The sequence below is a fragment of the Porites lutea genome, chromosome 11, assembly GCF_958299795.1.
Source record: "Porites lutea chromosome 11, jaPorLute2.1, whole genome shotgun sequence".
NCBI classification, from domain to species: Eukaryota; Metazoa; Cnidaria; class Anthozoa; order Scleractinia; family Poritidae; genus Porites; species Porites lutea.
The window spans coordinates 3,341,221-3,361,416 of record NC_133211.1 but is presented as its reverse complement, the minus strand read 5'-3'; positions in this window follow the sequence as shown (position 1 = coordinate 3,361,416).

The window sequence follows — 20,196 nt, the reverse complement described above, 5'->3', positions numbered from 1 at the left end:
CTCCTTGTAATATCAATGCTTTGTAAAAACAGAGTGATCATGAGAATTACGGACATGATCACACAAGATGAATTTCCTTGATATTTTATCAACTTCTCCCCACTACTTTTGTAGGAAATGAATAGAGGCAACAAATGAGAATTCAAATTTTGATCTTAGGGTTTAAAGGGTTAAAGAGAGTTAATTGTATCATAATTTATCTGAACGTAGTTTTTGTCTCCATTTAGATGAATATCTTGAAATGATATGGAAATATTATATTGGAGTATGGCAAACACCTGCAAGAATGTACAGGTAATTTAGCTGTAAAATTTTCATTTTTTCCTTTCTTGATCATCATCAATATTGTGCAATATGATCATCATCATATTGTGCAAAATGTTGATGTATTTTTTTCTCACTGAAGTTACAACTACAGTCAAAGTTGGGTGGAAGACTGTCTTTTATGCAAAACGTTTATCAGTCTTCCAACTTACCTGTAAGTTAATTAGTTCTATGTTTTCTCTGTTATACTTGCTTTGCCTGGTCAAAACACTGAAAAAGCTACAACTGTGAATTGCTTTTGGTTACATTCCTACTGGTTTCTGATTATCTCAGTGTGACTTTGCATTCTTCTTATTGGCCAAAATGGAGCACTTTTTGCTCTACCTATTTGGGAAATTGACTTGTAACAGCAATAGTATTTGGATTTTGTAGAAGGCACAGTTTGTTTAAAACGTTCACAATAAAATTGACGTCTAGCTGTGGTTGTTGTTTATCAGCCACAATCTCACTGATAATTAATAATAGCAGTTTTTGTAATCAAGGCTTATTCTTTTAGCAAGGGTAACATCTGGCAGTGTTTGAAAGAGCAATCTTAAAAATGGCAAATTCAAAGAATAATTATTGTACTTTCACTATAAAGCATAGACAAATAGGGTATGAAATACACTAGACCCAGATCACAAGTGAAGTAGATGTAAGGGAAAGTATTAGCCGGGAAATCAGTAACTTCAGAGCAGTTTGTACTGATAATTATTGTTCCATGAAATACATAAATGATAATCTTTTGTAACCACGGATCTAGGTTGAGCTGAGGCCTCTTTTTAGATTTTGCAAGTTTTCACAGTGGAGTTAGCTTATTCAAGGGCAGAGGCCCTTATTTACAGTGGAAGTCTTGTGAAAGAAACTATGAAGTAGTAGTTTTAATGATGAAAACAGTACTTGGCTATTAATACAAGAGTTTTGAACTCTAAAATATTGTCACTGTTACATTTATAAAGATGATTTTTGTTTTTTAGAGTGAAACTTGAGATTTTACTAGAAGTATACAGTCATTGACTTATTCAGGATGAGTTCACCTAACATTATTAGTCTTTCAAAAAGTGCTTCAAAAAACTTGAGCGAGCTTTAACAACAATAAGAGAAATGTGTGTTTAATCCATAATGTGTAAGCAGTACGATCCATGAAAGGTTTTTGAACAAACATTATTTTTACCCAATCATGCTATCAAACTTGGATCAAGCAAATGGTTTGATAAACCATTCAAATTTATACTGTGCACGATAGCTAAGTATAATAGTTGTTTTAACCCCAAGCAGGCCACTCTTACTTCCATTAGTTTCCAAGTAGCGCCAATTTTTGGGGATAGTTTTCCTATAAAGAAGCAAAAAATCTGGTGGGTGTATACATGTAGAATGTCATTCATATCCGAATAAATGAAAATCCAATTGAGCCCAGTCAACATTTTGTTGGCAGACATGAATTCACTGTCTTGCAAAATGTTTGTGTTTCGGCTGAGTGTAGTACAGGTTAGATGGTAATGAATGGCTGCTCTCATTCCATTCAATTCCCTTGGAGTTAATGCTTGGCCTTTCTCTGTTTTCACTTCAGCTAAGAACTTTCACAGAATTTCACTCAAGTCCGCTGGACTGTTTTGAGATCCACTGTAATTTTTCTTTTCTCACACCTCCACAAAAATTCACGCCAACTCTGGTATTGAAATGGTATCCTCATTACCTCTCTGGCTGAGTGAAGTTGTTTGACATCTCTGCAGCCAATCAGAATCAGGGCGGCAAATGCATTTTCAGCCTGCGCATTTCCCGTTTGGCCCGCAAAAACGGGTATTTTACATAGGTCAGTTTGTCATTTGGCTAGGCATATTGATAATATTATTATGTTTAACCTAATCATTTGGCAATGTATAAACTTATTTAAACTAGAAAGAAAACATCAAAGTATCAGTGAAACCTCTACTTTTTAATGAAGTGGACATCCCTATTCAAAGGACACAAACTTGGTTTGCCAAAGACAAGTTCATATAATCTTTGTAATGGTTAGCCCGAGAAAACAGCTGACATTTAGCTATGCCACCACTGATTTCCCCATGAAATGACGTCTGAGAAACAAGCCCAGAAATTCTACACTGATGATGCATCACTACCCAGATCTGGGTGGTGTTCTTGATTGGTTTATGAAAGCAAATTTCCCAGGCAGCAGTTTATTATTGGTTGCCTCTATTGAAGGGACACATCTGCTCAGGGTTCCAAAGGTGTCCATAAAATGAAGGTTCATTAATTTCATTAGTTTGGTAAAAGAAAAACATAAACAACAAGGCAAGAGTGAAGCTATGAGAGATCAAGGTTGTTTAAGGTAGACAAGACACGAGCATCAGCCACAAGAAAGTCAAATAATAGCCAATCATGAGAGTACATGTGACTAAATAGTTACTTTTAATTAATGGAAAGGGTGCATGTGGAACTTTCTACCAACAACCAAAAAGGCAAGAGTAAAATAATATTATGAAAGATACAGGTTGTTTAAGGTGGATGAGATGAGTATCAGTTTCAACAAAATAAAAAATAGGCAGTCATAAGAGTGAATGTGATTACAGTTCCATTTAATCAATTGGAAGGGTGCACATGGAAGTTTGGAGGACAACAACAAAAAGGCAAGAGTAAACTATGAGAGATAAAGGTTGTTTTAGGTGGATGAGATGAGCATAGGTTAGAACAAAATAAAAAAAATGGGCAATCGTAAGAGTGCATGCGATTGATAACAGTTACGTTTATGGAAAAGGTGCACTTGGAAGTTTGGACAGCAACAACAAAAAGACAAGAGTATTTAACTAATTGAAAGATGAAGGTTGGTTAAGGTGGCTGAGATGAGCATCGGTTTCAACAAAATAAAAAATAGGCAGTCATAAGAGTGAATGTGATTACAGTTCCATTTAATCAATTGAAAGGGTGCACATGGAAGTTTGGAGGACAACAACAAAAAGGCAAGAGTAAACTATGAGAGATAAAGGTTGTTTTAGGTGGATGAGATGAGCATAGGTTAGAACAAAATAATAAAAAAAGGCAATCATAAGAGTGCATGTGATTAATAACAGTTGCTCTAATGGAAAAGGTGCACTTGGAAGTTTGGACAGCTACATCAAAAAGGCAATGGTTGTGAAAGATGAAGGTTGCAGTTTAAGGTGGACAAGATGAGCATCGGTTGCAACTAAATAAAAAATAGGTAATCGTAAGAGTGCATGTGATTAATAAAAGTTGCTTTAATGGAAAGGGTGCACTTGGAAGTTTAGACAGCAACAACAAAAAGGCAAGAGTATGTAACGCTGAAAGATGAGGGTTGTTTAAGGTGGCTAAGATAGCACTGGTTACAGCAAAATTAAAAAAATAGACAATCATAAGAATGCATACGTGATTAATAACAGTTGCTTTATGGAACAGGTACACTTAGAAGTTTAGACAACAAAAAGGCAAGAGTATTTAACTTTAAAAGATGAAGGTTATTTGTTTAAGGTGGGCAAGATGAGCATCGGTTGCAACAAAAACAAAAATAGGCAGCTGTAAGTGTGCAGGTGATTATAGAGAGTTGCCGTGAATAAACAGGCACATGTCTATAAGTGATTGAGAAGCTCGCTGCTTATTAGTTCATGAATGTGATGAAGATTTTAGGTTTCCTATGTGATTGAATTTTACATGCTTGATAACTACATGCTGGTTTTTTTTTTGTTGGAGTGATCATGAAAGAAATATGTGCTGTTATGACTTGGTTTATGGAAATAGTAAAATTGTTTGAAAATTTGAAGCATCTATGTGCTGCTGTACTATGGATCATGTTTTTTTGTTACCTTCGTCATTGGTTTCCTTGAAACAATTTGTCATGTTTCTTGAAGTTTAATTTTGGCAAATTTCTCCTGTTCTTGGTCGATTATGACCATTAAGGCATTATGTCAAGAACTGTAAACCATCTATACCAAACTGTGATAGAACTAATAAATTGCATACGTTGGAGAGTAGTGTAGGGTAATTTTGTGAGCCATTGTCTGACCTCTTTATTCTATTTGTGCCATGCAAATGGATAATTTTCTCTTGCATTGTGACTCATGATTTTATATTTATTGTCATGGAAGAGGGAAGTGTTTTTTCTGTTCCGTTGAATGTGGAAAGGCCTCATGAATATCTTTGAAAAGGGGACAACTCGCTGTCTTGAAAATAAAGGGTGCTATCTGTATCTGCATAGAACCATTCAAAATTAATGCAGCAGTTAAGGTCCATTCAACTTGATTTAATATGATTGGTTTTCTGAGATATATAATTTGTTGGTTCTGTTTACAATCAACGACAAAATTGTTGAGACTTAAATGGAGTAACTTCGGAGAACAAATTGGTTTCCCTGAGAAATGACGTCTGGAGAAGGAGTGGAGAAATTCCATACTGATGATTTGTTGCTACCCACGCAGATCCGATCTGGGAAGTGCTTTTGATTCATGGCAGGTTGAAGCAAATTTCCCTCATGGTGTGACCAATTTTTGAAGAGCTTTGTATACTTAATACAGATCTTGGTAGTGACGTGTTATCAGTATGGAATTTTTCTACTCATTCCACTAACATCATTTTGTGGAAAACCAATGGTAGTCTCATGAAATGTCACCTGTTTTCTTGGGGCTAAGTTACCCCTTTTAAGATAACCTTTTTGATGCAACAAATCACACTTCATGGTCAAGTCATAAAGTATGCCAATGACAACAGTTACCTCTTCTTGCAAATCTTTCTTGCACAAATCTCTCTAAAAGCTGATATAATGACATGCCCTGATTCCACATCAGCAATCAGCTGCCATTTTATTCGACCTACGTAACAAAATATATAGGGTATATTACTGTCAAACTCAGAAAACCATGAACACCTGAAAAATTTCAGGAAAGTGTTGATTGTGTACTGGCCAATCACAATAAAGTTTAGGACATGCAAGCAAGCAGAATTAATAAAATTAATGATCACAAAGGAGGACATTCTTTGATCTTTTATCAAATTCTCTAAACTAATCCTTGAAGGAAATGATGGAGATCACATATGAGAAGAAGAGAATATGCATGTGGATATTGTGGCTTAAAGTGTTAAGACATTCTTAGGTATAATGTTGTCTTCTCTCTTTTATCTGTTTTGGCCAACAAGTGTGAATTTTTTTTATAGGGAGGTTGTTACTTAAGTCAGTGACTACATTTTTATTTTAAACTGATATAACTGATTTTCTGGAAATGGAAGCTAAGATCGCATTCCTGACACAAGTCCTTTGGGGGAGAAGTGTCTGTTATTCTGTACGAAGTATTCTGTATGCTGACCGGTAAAATCCTTTGACATTGGTAAGCAACAACAAAACCAACAACAAGTTATTCAATTTCAAAATAGTCTACAATTATGCTATGCACAATATATTGTAAGTGGTGCTATTCTCTGACTTGTGTTGTGCTACAGGATATGACCCATGAACGAACTGAATTTTGAACGTGTTTTTTACTAGAGTATGATGTGTTTATACAGCTGAGCCAAAGCAGTTGTTATCTTCTATTCATTTAAATTTTTTTCGTGCTGTTGTCTCGATTTGTACCTCTGATCACATGGATCTTCATAACTTTCTTTTTTGCTCTAAGGTGGTTGGCAACAGTTTTTAACACTTAAGTGTTTTAAATGTTTTCTAAAAATTAAGCTTGATCACTGCATTTTTTATAATGTGAAGCAACATGCCCAAAAGATCAATTAAGAATACAAATAATGTGAAACCTGGTTCAGAGCCACCTTAAGTGTCAAAAAATCAAGTTGACTCTAAGTCTGAACCCACCATGACGATTTCTTTTAAAACTTCATTTAAAAGGCATAATAATTTATTTTCTCATGCTTTTTGCAATCTAACATTACGAGGTGTGCTTAATGTTGAATGAAGGTATCCTATGTCGTTAAAAAGAAAACATCTCCATAGAGATAGGCAGTTATCCTCATCATCAAATATATTTTTGATACCATTATTGTATTGTGATAGTGTTGATGCATTGAAGTAAAAGGCATGTAGCAGCTCTCCTAACCCTAAAAACCAATTGTTTGGATCCCTTAATGGTGCAACAATAGAAAGTAATTATAAACAATGATGTGGTATTGTTTTTCTGTGACCATTGAGGAAACACCTTACGAGCAGCTCCTATATTACTGAGTAAAAGTGCTAAAAAAATAGAGAAAACGTGGATTAATATAAACCAGCTTAAATTCTGCTTACATGTAGCTTTCATTGTAGATTAAACTCAAAGTAGAAGCTCTTATTAAAATCCGAGACAACCAAGCCCTCTTAGATTTCAAGTAATGTATCTTTTACATCAAGTTTAGTTTCAGCTTGATAGGGACTCGTTTTAAAAATAGAACCTATTGAATTCACTGGATTTTGCATAACAGGATATTTAAGGTGGTGGCTGAAAAAGTTGTCTGAAATTTTCTTTCTAAAACTATGCTATAAGGTGCTGTTATTGTTTATTGTTATTATTATCATTTTGTTATCATTACTATTATGAATTCAATATTTTGTAACAATGTATTTTTTTGAATGAAGATGACTGGCTAATAGATTTTCTGGCAAAAGTAGATTTAACAAGTTGTTATTACTCATCGGTGTTCCTCTCAAATATTATTACTTATTATATATTGATCGAAGTTAAAGAGTAAAATAAAAAAAAATGTGATCAATAGGAACATTTATGAAAAAAAAAAATAATTGAAAGTGAGTACAAAAGACATAAAAGTGGGGAGAACCCCAATCTGGGGCTACCTAGAGTTCATATGTGATATAATTGTCTGGAATATCTGGAAGCTTAAAAACTTAAAAAGTTTCTTTTGTGTGCATCTGGATTTGCAAACTTAGACATTTGTTGATCTTACATACTTCTCTGTTGCATTCTTCAAATTATTTTTTTGAACAACAGCAACAACAAATCTAATCAGAATGTTTGGCTAATCTTCCACATTGGATCTCTAACGCATGACTTTAATGCTTAAACAGGATCAAGTTGTCCTCTCACAATAAAGGTCTGATAAATCATCCAATCAGCTTCTTGCTTAAAGAACCAATCTCTAGCTGGATTCTGTATGCTACATGAAAAGAACAGACTCAAGTTTAGTTTATGGCACTGGCTCTCTTGGTGAACTCTTGTTGACAGCTATACCTAAGCAACTAACAATTAAAGTATCCAATATTTTGGTCCCAAAACCAGTGTCGTAGTCATAGCTAAGCAGTGTTACGTTCTTCTTAGAACTCAACCCTGACACACTATTTACAGTCTGAAATTAAATAGATCAGAGTCATAACTTTCGTTTTTGCTCTAAGGGGGTCAATAACAGTTTTAAATACTTAAAGTATTTTGAACATTTTATTAATAATTATGCTTGATAACTGCATGTTTTGTAACGTGAAGCAACATGCCCAAAAGATGAGCTAAGAATACAAAATAATGTGAAACCTGGTTCAGGGCCACCCTAAGTGTCAGACAATCCGGTTGACTCTGAAGTCTGAACCCACCATGATGATTTCTTTTAAAACTTGGTTAAAAACGGATATTGTCTCATGCTTTTCGAAATCTGGCGTTATGAGGTATGCTTAATGTTGAGTTGAGGTATAATTATCCTATGTCTTTGAAAAGAAAGAATCACCCTAGAGATAGACAATGATCCTCATGATCAAATATATTTTTGATTATTATTGTATTATGATAGTCTTGATCCATTGAAATGAAGGGCACGTAGCAGCTCTCCTAACCCTAAAAGCCAATTGGTTGGATACCCTAACAGTGCAACAATGGAAAGTAATGATAAACAATGATGAGGTTTTGTTTTTCTGCCAACAATGAAGAAACACTTTTTGAGCAGCTCTTATGTTACTCAGTAAAAGTGCTAAAAAGATAGAGAAAACATGGATAAATATAAGCCAGCTTAAATATGTTGCTTACATGCAGCTTTCATCGTAGATTAAACTCAAGTAGAAGCTCTTATTACCAGTTGACTTTATCACATGTAAAATCCAAGACAACCAAGTCCTCTTAGATTTCAAACAATGTATCTTTTACATCAAGTTCAGTTTTAGCTTGATAGGGACTTGCTTCAAAAATAGAACCTGGTGAATTCACTGGATTTTGCATAACAGGATATTTAAGACGGTGGTTGAAAAAGCTGTAGTCTGAAAATTTTCTTTTTAAAACATTACTGTACTATAAGGTGCTGTTATTATTATTGATATTATTATCATTTTTTTAGTAAATACTGTTATGAATTCAATATTTGTAATAATTTATTTATTTGAATGAAGATGACTAATAGATTTTCTGGCGAAAGTAGATTTAACAAGTTGTTATTACTCATGGGTGTTCCTCTCAAATCAATCCAAGTTAAAGAGTGAAATAAAAAAAAATGTGATCAAGGAGAACATTTATGAAAAAAATAATTTGAAAGTGAGTACGAAAGACATAAAAGTGGGGAGAACCCCAGTCTGGGGCTACCTAGAGTTCATATCTTATATAATTGTCTGGAATATCTGGAAGCTTAAAAAGTTTCTTTCGTGTGCGTTTGGATTTGCAAACTTAGATATTTGTTGATCTCGATTAATGGCAGTATTCATACTACTCTGTTGCACACTATTCGAATTATTTTTCTGAACAACAGCAACAACAAATCTAATCAGAATTTTTGGCTAATCTTCCACATTGGATCTCTAATGCGTGACCTTAACGCTTAAACAGGATCAAGTTGTCCTCCTACAACAAAAGTCAGATAAATCATCCAATCAGCTTCTTGCTTAAAGAACCAATCTCTAGCTGGATTCTGTATACTACATGAAAAAAACAGACTCAAGTTTAGTTTATGGCACTGGCTCTCTTGTTGAGCTCTTATTGACAGCTATACCTAAGTAACTGACGAAGTATCCAATATTTTGGTGCTGAAACCAGTGTTGTAGTCATAGCTAATAAGTGTTACGTTCTTCTTAGAACTTAAACATGACACCCTATTTACAATCTGGAATCAAATAGATCAGAGTCATAACTTTCTTTTTTGCTCCAAGGTGGTCGGCAACAGTTTTGAACACTTAAAGTATTTTGAACATTTTCTAAAAATTAAGCTTGATGAATGCATGTATTGTATGTGACTAAACATGCCCAAAAGATGAACTAAGAATACAAAATAATGTGAAACCAGGTTCAGAGCCACCTTAAAAGTCAGAAAATTAAGGTGAATCTAAACTCACCATGGCGATTTCTCTTAAAACTTGTTTAAAAAGGGATACTTTTTCTTGCTTTTTGCAATCTGTCATTACGAGGTATGTTATGCTGAGTTGAGATATCCTATGTCCGTGAAAAGAAACATCACCTTTAATCCTCGTCATCAAATATATTTTTGATACCATTATTGTAAGTGATAGTGTTGATCCATTGAAGTTAAGGGCATGTAGCAGCTCTCCTAACCCTAAAAGCCAATCTGTTCGCTTCCCCAACGGTGAAACAATGGAAAGTAATGATAAACAGTGATGTGGTTTTGTTTTTCTGTGACCAATGAGTAAACACCTTACGAGTAGCTCCTACATTACTTAGTAAAAGTGCTAAAATGATAGAGAAAATGTGGATTAATATAAGCTAGCTTAAATGCCAACAATACTGCTGCTTACTTGTAGCTTTCATTGTAGATTAAACTAAAGTAGAAGCTCTTATTGCCAGTTGACTTTATCACAGTTAAAATCCAAGACAACCAAGCCTTCGTAGAATTCAAACAATGTATGTTTTACATCAAGTTTAGTTTCAGCTTGATAGGGACTTGTTTTAAAAATAGAACCTTGTGAATACACTGAATTTTGCATAACAGGATATTTAAGATGGTAGTTGAAAAAGCTGTAGTCTGAAATTTTCTTTTTAAAACTGTACTATAAGGTGGTGTTATTATTATTGATATTATTATCATTTTGTTAGTATTACTATTATGAATTCAGTAGTTGCAACAATTTATTTTTTTGTATGAAGATTACTGATAGATTTTCTGGCAAAATTAGTTTTAATAAGTTGTCATTACTCATTGGTGTTTCTCCCAATTAATCGGTATTTATACTTCTCCGTTACACTCTTCAAATTATTTTTCTGAACAACAGCAACAACAAATCTAATCTGAATTTTTGGCTAATCTCCAACACATGACCTTAATTCTTAAACAGGATCAAGTTGTCCTCTCATAACACAGGTCAGATAAATCATCCAATCAGCTTCTTGCGTAAAGAACCAATCTCTAGCTGGATTCTGTATACTACATGAAAAGAAAAGAGCCAAGTTTAGTTTATGGCACTGGCTCTCTTGGTGAGCTCTTGTTGACAGCTATACCTAAGCAACTGGCATGACGAAGTAACCAATATGTTGGTCCCAAAACCAGTGTTGTAGTCATAGCTAAGTAGTGTTACATTCTTCGTAGAACTTAACCATGACACACTATTTACAATCTGGAATGAAACAGATCGATCAGAGTCATAACTTTCTTTTTTGCTCTAAGGTGGTCGTTAACACTTTTTAAACACTTACGTATTTTGAACATTTTCTAAAAATTAAGCTTGATGACTGCATGTGACTGTATGTGACTAAACATGACCAAAAGATGAACTAATAACACAAAATAATGTGAAACCAGGTTTAGAGACACCGTAAAAGTCAGAAAATTAAGGTGAGCATGGTCACCATGGCGATTTCTCTTAAAACTTGATTAAAAAGGGAAATTTTTTCATGCTTTTCGCAACCGTTCAAAACGAGGTATGTTGGGTTGTGATATCCTATATCTTTGGAAAGAAAACATCACCTTTGATCCTCATCATCAAATATATTTTTGATACCATTATTGTAAGTGATAGTGTTGGTCCAGTGAAGTAAAGGGCATATAGCAGCTCTCCTAACCCTAAAAACCAATTGGTTGGATACCCTAACGGTGAAACAATGGAAAGTAATGATAAACAATGATGTGTTTTTTTTTTCTTCGACCAATGAGGAAACACCTTTTTTTGAATAAAGATGACTAATGGATTTTCTGGCAAAAGTAAATTTAACAAGTTTTTATTACTCATCTTATTGGTGTTCCTCTCAAATCGATTCAAGTTAAAGAGTGAAATAAACAAAAATGTGATCAATAGGAACATTAATTTATGGAAAAAACAACTAAATTTGGAAAGTGAGAACAAAGGACATAAAAGTGGGGAGAACCCCAATCTGGGGCTACCTAGAGTTCGTGAAATTGTCTGGAATATCTGGAAGCTTAAAAGATTTTTTTTGTGTGTTTGGATTTGCGGACATAGATATCTGTTGATCTCGATTGATGGGCATTCATACTTCTCTGTTACACTCTTCGAATTATTTTTCTGAAAAACAGCAACAACAAATCTCTAAAGGATTTTCAATACTGTATAATATTTTTCTGTACCATTTGTAATATACAACAGCTTTTATGCTTTTACAACAGTAATAGACTCTAGAGGTCACAGTGTCTGTTATTAGAACTTAGTTGGCATTGTACGCATAGTTTATGAGTCCTGCATTGTACTTAAATTGTAACCCAGTTACTTTGTGCCTTTACAGTTAAGAAAAAAGCTTGTGCTTGAACTGACCAGATTAGGGGCACTGCTATAAACCTCTACCCTAGAGTTGTATAGCAATGGGAAAATCCTAGATTTAAACCACAATTATGCATCACTGATACAGCAATCAAATACAGTGATTTTTGATTGTACATGTAAACTGACTATACAAACTCAACTGGATACATCAACAACACCAACTTCACCCACTATACCGACTACACTAACTTCTACCCTAACCCTAACAGTGACTACACTGACTACAAGACTACACTGCCTAGCCAGTGACTGCATCAAATACACTAACTACAGTGACTACACTGAATGTAGTGGCTAAACTGTCTACAGACACCAACTACACAGACTGGGGTGACTACACAGACTACTGTGACTATGCTGTTGACACCGACTACAGGGTCAACACCGACTACACCAACTACACCAACTACACTGACTTTACTGACTACATTGATGTCACAGATTATAGTGACCACATCAACTTTGTAGACTATAGACTTACCGCTACCACACTACTTGTACACAAACATCGTTGCGTAGTTCTAATGAACTCTGTGCTGTAACTTCAAACTATTTATGGAACATCAGGGTCAAATTTTTGTTTTAATCGCTTCTTAATGCCTCTGTATTTCGTACTTGCTCTATTTTTATAAGTTAGCATGTGACCTGTTCTCTTTATGGAATTGCAGATTTTTAACAATGTACTTCAGTTGTTGCATTGTAAGATAGTCAAGTTCCTTTCATTAATTATGCAGGAATAATTAAAAATTACTAAAATATGTGCCAGTGACATTAGAGAGAAATGTTGTAGTAAATACAGGTCCCTCTTCTTCCCTCTACTACCAGCTTTTTTATGTAAATGTTACATCAAGAAACGACATGAATAATACTGCTTAGGCAATTGTTTATTTATTCATTTATTTATCTGATTTCCTTGCAGAAAGATGAGTGGACTCGATGCATGGATTGGACACTGAATCAAGGGAGGAGCCCGCTCACTGCAAGGAGAAGGAACACAGAGGGAGATCAAAGAACTTCACTACAGATCAAATTAAAAGGACGAACTGATGGAGGAATCTCTTTAAAGTAAAGGTAGCAAGAGTAGATAATTAAACTTTTTTCTCGAAAAAATAGGACAAGTGCAAAAGAAGGTCTGAATGGATGCATAACTGATTGACCCAGTGAAAGCTTATAGCAGTTGTCAATCTTGTGCGACCTACACTACATTTTAGAGCGAAGAAAGCTAGTTTTAGTGGATGTCAATCAAAGAAAAGCTGCTCCAGTTTTTTACATTAATTCTGACTCGATGGTTCAAGGCAACAGAGCCCCAAAAATTATTGATTAATTTTCTTAAGTACCCGGTAAAGATTGGAAATTGGGTATCCAAATAAGATTCAAACAAAAGAAAAATCGTTGGTCTGAGTCCAAATTAATGTTTGTAGGAAGGAATAGACAAAATCAGAGCCAATAAAATGATCAATAATTTCACTCACAGGGGAAGCCCGATAAAACATGATCACAAGTAAATTTCACGTTATGATTTCCAAAAGCTTTTCGCCAAAAGGTTTTCAAAGTAGATTTTATGATGTTAAAATCGTTTGTTAAGTCAATTATTCTAAATCCTGCTTCACGTGAGAATTCAAGTCCTTGGATCTGTATGCAAATCTTATTGAAAGCGGCTTCACTGCAGGACAAATTCTGATTCTGTTTTGAACTTTCCTCACCGAAACTGAACCTTGTACAAAAAAGAAAAGGGCTTTTTACAATTTATGGTGAAAGTTTGTATGAGCAATTATTTACCCTACAGCCGGCTTAGAATCCAGTCGAAAAATAACTAGAATATTGACGGCTTTGTTTTGATTGACAAACAAACACCAGTTTAAGATGATAAATATGTAATGGTCGCCACAATATTGGAAACGGCGTAAGCAATTGCTCAGGAAATCAGCCTATGGAGTTTAATTTCCACTCTTTAATAAAAACCATCGCCATTGCTGGATTTGAATTTCGGCCAAGACAGACAAACATTTAGTACTGCAGAAAATAGCGCCTAAAATCGGAAAAGTTGTGGATTTGAACGTATAACTTTATTTTCTACCTGCGATGATATAGCGTGGTTAATTTGATTCTGTTTGTATTGTGATAGGAAGATATTGTATTCTAGTGTACAAGCCATTCAGTCTATTGCCATACAAACAAAATTAACCGAGTTATTTGGCTCTCTGCGAGTAATAACACAAGTAATATGTTCAAATTCACAACGGGTCCTAGTTTTTGGCGCTCTGTTCTGTAGCATCGATTGCTTTTCTGTCTTTGCGGAAATTTAAGTCTAATTTTTGTGGTTACTCGCGCGGCAAATGTTTACATTGTACAAATTTCAATTCTCCATTCAGACCTTTTTTATTTTTTTTTTTCAAAAAGCGACTAATTCAGGAACAAGCCATAACTACGTTTGCTGAAAGACGATTCCTTGTTAAGTTATTCTGCGTAATTTCTTTCTGAAAATCTTAGAGTTGTTGAGATAATTTTTTATGTTAATTTCTTGTCTTCACGAAAATATGATTGGAATGTGGCTCCAAAAGACTTAGAAAAAATACGGCGCGCCCACGGCGCATGCGTCGTATTTTTTAAAAAAAAATAAAAGTTTATTTCCTTCAACTACTACTATTAAAGAGAATAAAAAAGCATTTTTCAACTTGTCTTTTATTTCATTTTCTTTCTTGCTCTTACTATTATTACAACACAAAGCAATCAACACTTAAGTTCAATAATGTTTTATTTATTAAAAAGGTGTCAAGAAAAATTTTTCAAAAATATACTAAGTCTTTTGGCGGGAAAATCTGATCAAATTTGCACAGCGTTTCCCTTGACAACATTTTCGAGACAAAAATATTCAAGATTTGCCTTTAAAAAATTCTCAGCTAAAACTTTAATACAGTTTCTCGTGCAAAAGTTTTTAACTTTAACTTCTCAGAAATTTCTTAAACCTTTCGCACAAGTTTAAGACCAAGTAAAACGAACAATATTTTCCTGTAACTTGTCGCGCACAAGGCTACGACGCAAGGCAAGATTCGGTTTGTTGCGCGTATTACCTTCTACCCGCTCAGCGAATTTTCACGCTGCAAAGAGTAGAAGTCTCTTCTATCCTTTGCAACACGAAAATTAGTTGAACAAGTAAATGGTAGAGCACACAAACTGAATCTGTGTGCTTCACCATCTACTCTTTCAATTAATTTTTGTGTTGCAAAGAACAGAAGAGACTTCTACTCTTTGCAGCGTGAAAATTTGCTAAGCGGGTAGAAGGTAATACGCGCAACAAACCGAATCTTGCCTTGTAAGGTAGCCTTGTGCACGACAAGTTACAGGGAGATATTGCTCGTATTACTTGGCCTTACCAGTTGGAAGCAAAAATGGCAAGCTATAAACAGTTCAGTTTGAAAGACAAAAACTGTTCATCTACATAAAAGGTTTAAAGCCAAACGAAATATTTCCGAGAAAAAAACAAACAAATTTTTTTGACTTGCGACAATACATCGCTTTTTTAAAGTTTCCCTCCCTTTGCAATTCTATTTTTATTTTCAAACTTATTTATAACTTGCCAGGTTGCCTCTCAGGCTTAACACCACCTCGTGCAAAAAATTTTGAGTAAAAATTTCCACAAAACTTTTCTTGCCAAATTTTAAACTCCTTTTTAGCCTCATTTCTGGCTTAAACCAAACAGAATTTCCGTGAAAATTTTCCTTTCAGTGTCTTATCTCGTGTCCAATGGACATTTGGTTGTATTCTTGCACAAGCTGGTGTTACATTCAATACTGAGACGTATTTCAGCGGATACAATTCGTATTTGTAGCACAGGAAGAGACAGAAGTAAACTTTAAGCTGGAAAATTTTAATTCCCCTTTTTATTTTTCTTTCAGCAAGCATTTGCTTTTCTTTGCTGTTCACCCAAGTTTTTTGCAGTTCAAAACCGCAAACCGTCCCCGCCATCATTGAAAGAAAATAATTGTCACCTCCCCATTCTTAAATATTTATTCCTGTGCTACGTAAATTGTTCACTGAAATAAGTCTTTTACCAAAGTAACAATAACAATAGCTTAGCATAAAACCCATTGTCTGGTTCAAAAATGAAAATAAATTTGCTTGCACTGCCTCCCTAGGTAAATATGTGTGCTTTGTTAATCACACTTCAAATAAGCTGCGAGGAAAACAAATTCAACGAAAAGATTCGTTATTCTGTTCCATTCATTCCCGAAATAACCTAATACTGACGCAATTTAAATCCATGTAGAGTGAAATTGCCAAAATATTGCAGCATATTCAAATGCAGGGACGTGAACTACATTAAGTAATGTACGTGTAATTTGATTTTATGAAGAGTGAAATTGTCTAAAGTTATTTAATGGCCTTATATATTTGAAAATATATATATTTGATATTTTGAAAATACTCTTGTGATAAAGGTGATGACCATTTGTTCGCTTTTTGCCTCAAATACTGTTTACTAAGTGCTCCAGCTGATTGCCAAGCATGAAATCATTATGTACTAAGTCAAGTAATTCAGATAATACTTCAGGTCACATACAGAATGAATAGATTTTGTGAAACAGTTTTTTTCATATGCGACATACTTAGAGAAAGCTAGCGTCATGAAGGCGTACGAACAAAAACGAAAATCACAATCAGCAAGTAAAGTGCTCCAAATTTAGTTGTCATTGAAACTTGTGTTTTTTTGTCTTGTAGCCTTAAAAGTTTGAAAACCTTTCGTCTTCCACTTGACTTTCTTGAAATCCTGAATTTTATCAATAATTTCAAGAGTGATGTTTCGGTACATAGGAATTGGACTTGTGTAGAAATATCCTTACAAACAAAACTCTCCAGTTTATGTTGCCTCTCCATCGATTAAGTGAAATTGTTTCAGACTAGTAAGGAAAACTGAAAAACAGTACCATCTTTGTGAACGAGTTTACTCTTCAGAAGGAAAGTATCTTGAAACGTAATAACTGAAAACAATAGTGAACCTTTTTGCTATTTGCACCAACCCTGGTTGGAAAATTAATCACAAGAGCCCAAAGCTTCAGTTTTGATTTCTTGAATTTTGGCAAGTGAGATAAGAAATTCAATTGCTCAGTTTGAAATGACAGAAAAGACAAGAATCTTAACATAGGCTAAATGTAAACATCAATGCAAAACGTCTATGATTTGACTGCAATGTGACAATACATCGAATTTTCTTGTTTTGTCATCAACGTTATTACTTTGGAAAGAAAACTAGTCTAAGCAGCACTTCACGTCTTCTTCGGCTCTATTTCATTTTTGAAAGGAAAAACGAATGTAACTGACCTTCTAAGTCCGAATAGTTCCTATGGTCAGGTTACCGTTCAAATGAAACCTCTTCAGCAGTACTTTCACCTGTTACTGTTATTTACTGTACGTAGTTCTAACTTTCGAGTCTGTTGATTAAATCCTATGGTGTTACCATTCAAATGAAACCTCTTCAGTAGTACCTTCACATGTTACGGTTATTTAGTACGTAGTTCTAACTTTCGAGTCTGTTGATGAAATCCTGTGGTGTTCGCATTCCTCTAAAACCTCTTTGTCACATTTTTAACGCGGTACAAATTAAAATTTGGAATTTTTGGTGAATTTTCACTTCGGCTACTATAATTAGGAATGAAATGCGGTATGTTCTATGTTATTGACTCCTTGTTTTCGACATATATTTCAGTATATGCAAAAAGTATAACCTTGAATGTTTGGCAACTTCACTTGATATACATAAATAGAAAATAAAATTTTTGCCACTGTTTTCAGTGGGTCACTTCAGTCGAAGCAGCAATTTTTTTGGAAGCCTGCATGCTTTTGCTTAAAGCAAACAGCCATCAAAAGTGGTTTAAAAAATTATTCACAATGACTGAAATGTTTTTTTCAAATTTGAGATTTGCAAAACTATTAAACATTCGTTCGAGTACTTCATACACTCTCTACTTTTAATTCATATTTTTATGACATAGGCAGTACTTTTTAAGAAGCGATATTCTTCTTCTTCTTCTTTTGCTCACGGGAAATCGATGAGTTGAGGAATTCCAAATTGAAGTGAAATCTGATTTAAGAAAAAATTGTTATTCAGCGACAGTAAACTTTAACAACCCAGCGTTCACCATGAGCAAATTAAATTGTATTTTTTTTTTCATAAAATATTCATTCACGTTTATCCGAGATACTAAAGAACTCCAATTTTAGTTCAATACCCAGTTTGTGCGAAAAAAATTGAAACCTTAGCTCTCTTCTGTTGTGAAAAGCCGAGCTAAGAAATAGCTTGTTTATTTTAAAAAGCTGAGTAAAAGCAATAGTCTTTTGTTTAAACCTGAATGTTGCAAATCGAACATCTATGCTGACCAAGTAATGAAACTCCGTTTTTGCAAACATTTGACGTTTCTCTAAAACGGTCCATTTCACAATTAGGTTTGAAATAAGAAAATGACTAATTTTAGGAAACCAATTGATTTAACGACTATGAACTGAAATCTCAATGGAACGTTGAATGCAAAGATAATTGTGGCCTTGTCTCTTCCTGAGAACTTCTTACGAATTCGTCCAACACAACAATTTAAGGCTTCGACTGCTTTAACATTGATACCGAATCAGAATACCTGCCTCAATAACCTGGTAAAGGGAAACGAAATATTTTCTTTATTGGTTAAAATCTTTTGCTGCTGCAACTTGTTTCAAAACAAAAATATTGAAAACAACACATCACAGTTATTATGGATGAAGGAGTCCAAACAAAAAAACAAACAATTTCTGCTTTTAAAATAATAGTGAATCAAGCATTTGTCACTTGTTACTTGGCTAAATCAATTTGAAAAATATTAGCTAATGTTAACAACTATAAGACAAAATTGACAGAGTAAAAGTCCTAAAAACATGTTAGAAAGAGTTTTCAAAATCCGTTGAACAGATAGTCAGCTGAACTGGTTGGAAATCAACTGAACTATTGTTACTTTCACACTCTTGAAACAAAGTAGTCAGAGTTGAAATCCATTAAACACATAATTCATTTCGTTTCGTAAACAGCTGAACTATTTTCAATTTCTTTTGCACTTTTTTGAAAAGAAAGAGAAGTTAAAATCCTTTTAAAAGTTTTGCGATCGATTGAGCAGATAATTTCGTTCGTAAGGTAATCCGAGTGAGCTGAACTATTTTCAGTTTATTTTGGACTTTTTAAAACAAAATGGTAAGAGTTAGAATCCTTTAAAAAGTTTGTCAATCCATTGGGCAGATATTTTCTTTCCTTTGGTAAACAGCTGAACCATTTTTAATGCCTCTTGCCCTTTTTTTGACCAAAAAAATGGACAGTTAAACATGAATACTTTAAAAAGTTTTGGAATCGATGAACAAAATAATTTCTTTCGTTTGGTTATCAGCTGAACTATTTTCAATTTCTTTAACACTTTTTAAAAAGGTTTGCAATCAATTGAGCAGACAATTTATTTCGTTTAGTAATCAGCTGAACTATTTTCAATTTCTTTTCTACCTTTTAAAGACAAAATAGTAAGAGTTTAAATCCTTTAAAAAGTTTTACAGTCGATTTAGCAGATAATTCATTTCGTTTGGTTAACAGCTAAACTGTTTTCAATTTCTTTGGCACTTTTTTGACAAAAAAATAAACAGTTAAAATCCATTAAAACGTTTTTCAATCGATTGAGCAAATATTTATTTCTTTCTTTTAAGTGACCTATGCTTAATTTCTTTTACACTTTTTATTGAAATAGTCAGAGTTCAAATCCTTATAAAGTTTTGCAATTCATTGAGCAGATAATTTCTTTCGTGTGGTAATCAGCTAGACTATTCGTAATTTCCTTTGCACTTTTTGCAAACAGAATTAAAATCCTTCAAGAGGTTTTGCATTCCATTGAGTAAATAATTTCTTTTGTTTGTTTGTACTTTTTAAAAACAGAGTTAAAATCCTGTAAAATGTTTTGCAGTTCATTGAGAAGAACATTTCTTTCGTTTAGTAATCTGCTGTATTTTCAGTTTGTTTTGCATTTTTTGAAAACAAAATAGTCAGACTTAAAATCCTTTAAGTAGTGTTGAAATCTATTGAGTAGATTATTTCTTTTGTTTGGAAATCAGCTGAACTATTTGCAATTTGTTGTGCAATCCATTGAGCAGATAATTTCTTTCGTTTAGTAATCAGCTGAACTGTTTTAAATTCTTTTGGTTTTTGGAAAACAAAATGGTCAGACTTAAAATTCTTTAACTAGTTTTGAAATCCATTGAGC